A 10,857-nucleotide genomic window follows, 5' to 3' on the forward strand; every position below is an offset into this window, starting at 1 on the left:
TCTTCCGATAATTTTGTATTATATTATTTTTTCAATGTGTTTTTCCATATTTAAGAGGGTCCTACATATAGGAAATAATTTTTTTACCTTGAGAAAATGGCGAATAATGGGTAAAAACTGGAAAAATCCAGGAAAATTGGTTTATTTCCATTGTTTTAAATTATTTTTACAATATATTCGACAGTTTCTAATGCATAAGGTGTACTAAGAGTAAAATTGTGCATCTTCCTTTGTTAAAGAACGCATAATGGAATATTAATAAACATTTAATAAATAAAAAAAAATGGCGGGGAGAGGTTCGAATTTCGAAGTCGTCTAACTCCCTTGAATATTAAGTTATAATTTTCAAACTCTAACCTTAAGTAGGGGTCTATGGTCCAAACATATCTGGTGCAGGAAATTTTTATAGATGAATTAGGGGGAGCAGGGGGCCCCTCAAAGTTCTATTGGATAGCTGACAGAAAGAGGACTTTTGAAGAGAAATTGTGTCCGGCTTCTCGTGTTCTGGTGGTATTGTGGTCAGGACACGGGACAAGTAACTGACGGCTGGGGCGAGGGGGCGCAGGTTCGAATCCAAGCGTTATCATTTTTTCAAAAAATTTCTTTTTTTTTCTTCCGATAATTTTGTATTATATTATTTTTTCAATCTGTTTTTCCATATTTAAGAGGGTCCTACATATAGGAAAAAAATTTTTTAATTTGAGAAAATGGCGAATAATGGGTAAAAACTGGAAAAATCCAGTAAAATTGGTTTATTTCCATTGTTTTAAATTATTTTTACAATATATTCGACAGTTTCTAATGCGTAAGGTGTTCTAAGAGTAAAATTGTGCATCTTTCTTTGTTAAAGAACGCATAATGGAATATTAATAAACATATAATAAATATAAAAAAAATGGCGGGGTTGGGTTCGAATTTCGAAGCCGTCTAACTCCCTTGAATATTAAGTTATAATTTTCAAACTCGAACCTTAAGTAGGGGTCTATGATCCAAACATATCTGCTGCAGGAAATTTTTATAGATGAATTAGGGGGAGCAGGGGGCCCCTCAAAGTTCTATTGGACAGCTGACAGAAAGAGGACTTTTGAAGAGAAATTGTGTCCGGCTTCTCGTGTTCAAGTGGTATTGTGGTCAGGACACGGGACAAGTAACTGACGGCTGGGGCGAGGGGGCGCAGGTTCGAATCCAAGCGTTATCATTTTTTCAAAAAATTTCTTTTTTTTTCTTCCGATAATTTTGTATTATATTATTTTTTCAATCTGTTTTTCCATATTTAAGAGGGTCCTACATATAGGAAAAAAATTTTTTAATTTGAGAAAATGGCGAATAATGGGTAAAAACTGGAAAAATCCAGTAAAATTGGTTTATTTCCATTGTTTTAAATTATTTTTACAATATATTCGACAGTTTCTAATGCGTAAGGTGTTCTAAGAGTAAAATTGTGCATCTTTCTTTGTTAAAGAACGCATAATGGAATATTAATAAACATATAATAAATATAAAAAAAATGGCGGGGTTGGGTTCGAATTTCGAAGCCGTCTAACTCCCTTGAATATTAAGTTATAATTTTCAAACTCGAACCTTAAGTAGGGGTCTATGATCCAAACATATCTGCTGCAGGAAATTTTTATAGATGAATTAGGGGGAGCAGGGGGCCCCTCAAAGTTCTATTGGACAGCTGACAGAAAGAGGACTTTTGAAGAGAAATTGTGTCCGGCTTCTCGTGTTCAAGTGGTATTGTGGTCAGGACACGGGACTAGTAATTGACGGCAGGGGCGAGGGGGCGCAGGTTCGAATCCCAGCGTTATCATTTTTTCAAAAAATTTCTTTTTTTTTCATCCGATAATTTTGTATTATATTATTTTTTCAATGTGTTTTTCCATATTTAAAAGGGTCCTACATATAGGAAATAAATTTTTTAATTTGAGAAAATGGCGAAAAATGGGTAAAAACTGGAAAAATCCAGGAAAATTGGTTTATTTCCATTGTTTTAAATTATTTTTACAATATATTCGACAGTTTCTTATGCGTAAGGTGTTCTAAGAGTAAAATTGTGCATCTTTCTTTGTTAAAGAACGCATAATGTAATATTAATAAACATATAATAAATAAAAAAAAATGGCTGGGTGGGGTTCGAATTTCGAAGCCGTCTAACTCCCTTGAATATTAAGTTATAATTTTCAAACTCGAAACTTAAGTAGGGGTCTATGGTCCAAACATATCTGCTGCAGGAAATTTTTATAGATGAATTAAGGGGAGCAGGGGGCCCCTCAAAGTTCTATTGGATAGCTGACTGAAAGAGGACTTTTGAAGAGAAATTGTGTCCGGCTTCTCGTGTTCTAGTGGCATTGTGGTCAGGACACGTAACAAGTAACTGAACGCAGGGGCGAGGGGGCTCAGGTTCGAATCCCAGCTTTATCAACTTTTCAAAAAAATTTCTTTTTTTTCTTCTTTCGATTATTCTGCATTATATTATTTTTTCAAGGTGTTTTTCCAAATCTCAGAGGGCCCTACATATAGGAAATAATTTTTTCAATTTGAGAAAATGGCGAATAATGGGTAAAAACTGGAAAAATCCAGGAAAATTGGTTTATTTCCATTGTTTTAAATTATTTTTACAATATATTCGACAGTTTCTAATGCGTAAGGTGTACTAAGAGTAAAATTGTGCATCTTTCTTTGTTGAAGAACGCATAATGGAATATTAATAAACATATAATAAATTTAAAAAAAAGGCGGGGTAGGGTTCGAATTTCGAAGCCGTCTAACTCCCTTGAATATTAAGTTATAATTTTCAAACTCGAACCTTAAGTAGGGGTCTATGGTCCAAACATATCTGCTGCAGGAAATTTTTATAGATGAATTAAGGGGAGCAGGGGGCCCCTCAAAGTTCTATTGGATAGCATACAGAAAGAGGACTTTTGAAGAGAAATTGTGTCCGGCTTCTCGTGTTCTAGCTGTATTGTGGTCAGGACACGGGACTAGTAACTGACGGCAGGGGCGAGGGGGCGCAGGTTCGAATCCCAGCGTTATCATTTTTTTCAAAAAAATTCTTTTTTTTTCTTCCGATAATTTTGTATTATATTATTTTTTCAATGTGTTTTTCCATATTTAAGAGGGTCGTTCATATAGGAAATAAATTTTTTAATTTGAAAAAATTTCGAAAAATGGGTAAAAACTGGTAAAATCCAGTTAAATTGGTTTATTTCCAATGTTTTAAATTATTTTTACAATATATTCGACAGTTTCTAATGCGTAAGGTGTTCTAAGAGTAAAATTGTGCATCTTTTTTTGTTAAAGAACGCATAATGGAATATTAATAAACATATAATAAATAAAAAAAAATGGCGGGGAGGGGTTCGAATTTCGAAGTCGTCTAACTCCCTTGAATATTAAGTTATAATTTTCAAACTCGAACCTTAAGTAGGGGTCTATGGTCCAAACATATCTGGTGCAGGAAATTTTTATAGATGAATTAGGGGGAGCAGGGGTTCCCTCAAAGTTCTATTGGATAGCTGACAGAAAGAGGACTTTTGAAGAGAAATTGTGTTCGGCTTCTAGTGTTCTAGTGGTATTGTGGTCAGGACACTGGACAAGTAACTGACGGCTGGGGCGAGGGGACGCTGGTTCGAATCCCAGCGTTATCATTTTTTCAAAAAATTTCTTTTTTTTTCTTCCGATAATTTTGTATTATATTATTTTTTCAATGTGTTTTTCCATATTTAAGAGGGTCCTACATATAGGAAATAATTTTTTTAATTTGAGAAAATGGCGAATAATGGGTAAAAATTGGAAAAATCCAGGAAAATTGGTTTATTTCCATTGTTTGAAATTATTTTTACAATATATTCGACAGATTCTAATGCGTAAGGTGTACTAAGAGTAAAATTGTGCATCTTTCTTTGTAAAAATATTGAAAAGAAGTTAAAAAAATAATATAAAATAAAATAAATAAATAAATAAAATTTATCCGAAATTTATCCGATTATTAGCTATTATTCGCTACTTCCCCCCAAAAAATTGTTTTTTTTTGTATACAGAACACTTGATTCGAGTTAAAATATCGAAAAATATGTTAAAAAAATAATATTAAAAAAAAGAAAAAATTTGAATGTCGATCGTTGCAGGGTTTCGAACCCATGGCGCCCGGAACAGCAAATATAACCTGCCACACAGCTTTACCAACTGCGCCATGATTCATATGCCTGAACCGCGAATATTTAGCTTAAAACCCCTCCTCCCGGTTAGTAAACAAAACATATTTTGGCAGATTGTGGGCCCACTGATTGGTATATAAAAAAAATCCTTCGGTAAAATTGTTCGATACATTAAATTCTAATTTTGGGCGGAGTTTGAAATTTATAGGTTAATATTATAGGGAGTTACGAGGTGTGATGTGTGCGTGCCTCCTGATATGACTACTGTCCCTTTTTCAGCCCATATTCGCTCCTTAACAAAGAAAAATATTTCTTTTCACATATAGAACACTTTATTCGCTTAAAAATATTGAAAAGAAGATAAAAAAAATAATATAAATTAAAATAAAAAAATAAATAAAATTTATCTGAAATTTATCCGATTATTAGCTATTATTCGCTATATCCCCAAGAAAAAATAGTTTTTTTTTTATATACAGAGCACTTGATTCACGTTAAAATATCAAAAAATATATTTAAAATAATAATATAAAGATAAGAAAAAATATGAATGTCGACCCTCGCAGGGATTTGAGCCCATGGTCCCCGGGACAACAAATCTAACTTGCCACACAGCTTTACCAACTGCGCCATGATTCATATGCCTGCCCCGCGAATATTTAGCTTAAAACATCTTTTCCCGGTGAGTAAACCAAACTTATTTTGGCAGATTGTGGGCCCACTAAATGGTATATAAAAAAATCCTTCAGTACAATTTTTCGATACATTAAATTCTAATTTTGGGCGGAGTTTGAAATTATTAGGTTAATATTATAAGGAGTTACGGAGTGCGATGTGTGCGTGCCTCCTGATATGACTTCTGCCAATTTTTAAGCCTTTATTCGCTCTTTAACAAAGAAAAATATTTCTTTTCACATATAAAAGACTTTATTCGCTTTAAAATATTGAAAAGAAGTTAAAAAAATAATATAAATTAAAAAAAATAAATAAATAAAATTTATCCGAAATTTATCCGATTATTAGCTATTATTCGCTATTTTCCAAAGAAAAAAATAGTTTTTCTTGTATACAGAACACTTGATTCACGTTAAAATATCAAAAAATTTATTAAAAAAAATATATAAAAAAAAGAAAAAAGTTTGAATGTCGGTCGTCGCAGGGTTTCGAGCCCATGGCCTCCGGAACCGCGAATATATAACTTGCCACACAGCTTTACCAACTGCGCCATGATTCATATGCCTGCCCCGCGAATATTTAGCTTAAAACACCTCCTCCCGGTTAGTAAACAAAACTTATTTTGGCAGATTGTGGGCCCACTAATTGGTATATAAAAATCCTTTGGTAAAATTGTTCGATCCATTAAATTCTAATTTTGGGCGGAGTTTGAAATTTATAGGTTAATATTATAGGGAGTTACGAGGTGTGATGTGTGCGTGCCTCCTAATATGACTTCTGTCGCTTTTTCAGCCATTATTCGCTCCTTAACAAAGAAAAATATTTCTTTTCACATATAGAACACTTTATTCGCTTAAAAATATAGAAAAGAAGTTAAAAAAATAATATAAATTAAAATAAATAAAAATTATCCGAAATTTATCCGTTTATTAGCTATTATTCGCTATTTCTCAAAGAAAAAATAGTATTTTTTTTATATACAGAACACTTAATTCAGGTTAAAATTTAAAAAAATATATTAAAAAAAAATAATATAAAAAAAAGGAAAAATTTGAATGTCGACCGTTGCAGGGTTTCGAACCCATGGCCCCCGGAACAACAAATCTAACTTGCCACCTAGGTTTACCAACTGCGCCTTGATTCATATGCCTGTCCCGCGAATATTTAGCTTAAAACACCTCCTCCCGGTTAGTAAACAAAACTTATTTTGGCAGATTGTGGGCCCACTAATCGGTATATAAAAAATTCCTTCGGTACAATTGCTTGATACATTAAATTCTAATTTTGGGCGGAGTTTGAAATTTATAGGTAAATATTATAGGGATTTACGGGGTGTGATGTGTGCGTGCCTCCTGATATGACTTCCGTCCCTATTTCAGCCATTATTCGCTCTTTAACAAAGAAAAATATTTCTTTTGTCATATTTGACACTTTATTCGCATTAAAATATTGAAAAGCAGTTAAAAAATAATATTAATTAAAATAAATAAATAAATAAAATTTATCTGAAATTTATCCGATTATTAGCTATTATTCGCTATTTCCCCAAGAAAAAATAGTTTTTTTTTTATATACAGAACACTTGATTCACGTTAAAATATCAAAAAAATATATTTAAAATAATAATATAAAGATAAGAAAAAATATTAATGTCGACCCTCGCAGGGATTGGAACGCATGGCCCCCGGGACAACAAATCTAACTTATCACACAGCTTTACCAACTGCGCCATGATTCATATGCCTGCCCCGCGAATATTTAGCTTAAAACACCTGCTCCCGGTTAGTAAACAAAACTTATTTTGGCAGATTGTGGGCCCACTAATTGGTATATAAAAAAATCCATTAGTATAATTTTTCGATTCATTAAATTCTAATTTTTGGCGGAGTTTGAAAATTATAGGTAAATATTATAAGGAGTTATGGGGTGTGATGTGTGCGTTCCTCCTGATATGACTTCTGCCCCTTTTTCAGCCCTTATTCGCTCTTTAACAAAGAAAAATATTTCTTTTGACATATTTGTCACTTTATTCGCATTAAAATATTGAAAAGAAGTTTAAAAAAATAATATAAATTAAAATAAATAAATAAATAAAATTTATCTGAAATTTATCCGATTATTAGCTATTATTCGCTATTTCACCATGAAAAAATAGTTTTTTTTTATATACAGAACACTTGATTCGCGTTAAAATATCAAAATATATATTTAAAATAATAATATAAAGATAACAAAAAATATGAATGTCGATACTCGCAGGGATTTGAACCCATGGCCCCAGGGACAACAACTCTAACTTGCCACACAGCTTTACCGACTGCGCCATGATTCATATGCCTGCCCCGCGAATATTTAGCTTAAAACACCTGCTCCCGGTGAGTAAACCAAACTTATTTTGGCAGATTGTGGGCCCACTAAATGGTATATAAAAAAATCCTTCAGTACAATTTTTCGATACATTAAATTCTAATTTTGGGCGGAGTTTGAAATTATTAGGTTAATATTATAAGGAGTTACGGAGTGCGATGTGTGCGTGCCTCCTGATATGACTTCTGCCAATTTTTAAGCCTTTATTCGCTCTTTAACAAAGAAAAATATTTCTTTTCACATATAAAAGACTTTATTCGCTTTAAAATATTGAAAAGAAGTTAAAAAAATAATATAAATTAAAAAAAATAAATAAATAAAATTTATCCGAAATTTATCCGATTATTAGCTATTATTCGCTATTTTCCAAAGAAAAAAATAGTTTTTCTTGTATACAGAACACTTGATTCACGTTAAAATATCAAAAAATTTATTAAAAAAAATATATAAAAAAAAGAAAAAAGTTTGAATGTCGGTCGTCGCAGGGTTTCGAGCCCATGGCCTCCGGAACCGCGAATATATAACTTGCCACACAGCTTTACCAACTGCGCCATGATTCATATGCCTGCCCCGCGAATATTTAGCTTAAAACACCTCCTCCCGGTTAGTAAACAAAACTTATTTTGGCAGATTGTGGGCCCACTAATTGGTATATAAAAATCCTTTGGTAAAATTGTTCGATCCATTAAATTCTAATTTTGGGCGGAGTTTGAAATTTATAGGTTAATATTATAGGGAGTTACGAGGTGTGATGTGTGCGTGCCTCCTAATATGACTTCTGTCGCTTTTTCAGCCATTATTCGCTCCTTAACAAAGAAAAATATTTCTTTTCACATATAGAACACTTTATTCGCTTAAAAATATAGAAAAGAAGTTAAAAAAATAATATAAATTAAAATAAATAAAAATTATCCGAAATTTATCCGTTTATTAGCTATTATTCGCTATTTCTCAAAGAAAAAATAGTATTTTTTTTATATACAGAACACTTAATTCAGGTTAAAATTTAAAAAAATATATTAAAAAAAAATAATATAAAAAAAAGGAAAAATTTGAATGTCGACCGTTGCAGGGTTTCGAACCCATGGCCCCCGGAACAACAAATCTAACTTGCCACCTAGGTTTACCAACTGCGCCTTGATTCATATGCCTGTCCCGCGAATATTTAGCTTAAAACACCTCCTCCCGGTTAGTAAACAAAACTTATTTTGGCAGATTGTGGGCCCACTAATCGGTATATAAAAAATTCCTTCGGTACAATTGCTTGATACATTAAATTCTAATTTTGGGCGGAGTTTGAAATTTATAGGTAAATATTATAGGGATTTACGGGGTGTGATGTGTGCGTGCCTCCTGATATGACTTCCGTCCCTATTTCAGCCATTATTCGCTCTTTAACAAAGAAAAATATTTCTTTTGTCATATTTGACACTTTATTCGCATTAAAATATTGAAAAGCAGTTAAAAAATAATATTAATTAAAATAAATAAATAAATAAAATTTATCTGAAATTTATCCGATTATTAGCTATTATTCGCTATTTCCCCAAGAAAAAATAGTTTTTTTTTTATATACAGAACACTTGATTCACGTTAAAATATCAAAAAAATATATTTAAAATAATAATATAAAGATAAGAAAAAATATTAATGTCGACCCTCGCAGGGATTGGAACGCATGGCCCCCGGGACAACAAATCTAACTTATCACACAGCTTTACCAACTGCGCCATGATTCATATGCCTGCCCCGCGAATATTTAGCTTAAAACACCTGCTCCCGGTTAGTAAACAAAACTTATTTTGGCAGATTGTGGGCCCACTAATTGGTATATAAAAAAATCCATTAGTATAATTTTTCGATTCATTAAATTCTAATTTTTGGCGGAGTTTGAAAATTATAGGTAAATATTATAAGGAGTTATGGGGTGTGATGTGTGCGTTCCTCCTGATATGACTTCTGCCCCTTTTTCAGCCCTTATTCGCTCTTTAACAAAGAAAAATATTTCTTTTGACATATTTGTCACTTTATTCGCATTAAAATATTGAAAAGAAGTTTAAAAAAATAATATAAATTAAAATAAATAAATAAATAAAATTTATCTGAAATTTATCCGATTATTAGCTATTATTCGCTATTTCACCATGAAAAAATAGTTTTTTTTTATATACAGAACACTTGATTCGCGTTAAAATATCAAAATATATATTTAAAATAATAATATAAAGATAACAAAAAATATGAATGTCGATACTCGCAGGGATTTGAACCCATGGCCCCAGGGACAACAACTCTAACTTGCCACACAGCTTTACCGACTGCGCCATGATTCATATGCCTGCCCCGCGAATATTTAGCTTAAAACACCTGCTCCCGGTTAGTAAACAAAACTTATTTTGGCAGATTGCGGGCCCACTAATCGGTATATAAAAAAATCCTTCGGTGCAATTGTTCGATACATTAAATTCTAATTTTGGGCGGAGTTTGAAATTTATAGGTCAATATTATAGGGAGTTACGAGGTGTGATGTGTGCGTGCCTCCTGATATGACTTCTGTCCATTTTTCAGCCATTATTCGCTCTTTAACAAAGAAAAATATTTCTTTTCACATATAGAACACTTCATTCGCTTTAAAATATTAAAAAGAAGTTAAAAAAATAATATAAATTAGAATAAATAAATAAATAAAAATTATCCGAAATTTATTCGTTTATTAGCTATTTTTCGCTACTTCGCCCTACAAAAAATTGTGTTTTTTTTTTTGCATACAGAACACTTGATTCAAGTTAAAATATCAAAAAATATATTAATAAAAAAAAATATTAAAAAAAAAAGATGTTAAATGTCGATCGTCGCAGGGTTTCGAACCCATGGCCCCCGGAACAGCAAACCTAACTTGCCACACAGCTTTACCAACTGCGCCATGATTCATATGCCTGCCCCGCGAATATTTAGCTTAAAACACCTCCTCCCGGTTAGTAAACAAAACTTATTTTGGCAGATTGTGGGCCCACTAATTGGTATATAAAAATCCTTCGGTAAAATTGTTCGATCCATTACATTCTAATTTTGGGCGGAGTTTGAAATTTATAGGTTAATATTATAGGGAGTTACGAGGTGTGATGTGTGCGTGCCTCCTGATATGACTTCTGTCCCTTTTTCAGCCATTATTCGCTCTTTAACAAAGAAAAATATTTCTTTTCACATATAGAACACTTCATTCGCTTTAAAATATTAAAAAGAAGTTAAAAAAAATAATATAAATTAGAATAAATAAATAAATAAAAATTATCCGAAATTTATTCGTTTATTAGCTATTTTTCGCTACTTCGCCCTACAAAAAATTGTTTTTTTTTTTTTTTGCATACAGAACACTTGATTCAAGTTGAAATATCAAAAAATATATTAATAAAAAAAAATATTAAAAAAGAAAGATGTTAAATGTCGATCGTCGCAGGGTTTCGAACCCATGGCCCCCGGAATAGCAAATCTAACTTGCCACACAGCTTCACCAACTGCGCCATGATTCATATGCCTGCCCCGCGAATATTTAGCTTAAAACACCTCCTTCCGGTTAGTAAACAAAACTTATTTTGGCAGATTGCGGGCCCACTAATCGGTATATAAAAAAATCCTTCGGTGCAATTGTTCGATACAT

This window comes from Parasteatoda tepidariorum, chromosome 11 (assembly GCF_982258835.1).
Source record: "Parasteatoda tepidariorum strain Cologne lab strain chromosome 11, Ptep-v5.0, whole genome shotgun sequence".
In the NCBI taxonomy this organism is placed as follows: domain Eukaryota; kingdom Metazoa; phylum Arthropoda; class Arachnida; order Araneae; family Theridiidae; genus Parasteatoda; species Parasteatoda tepidariorum.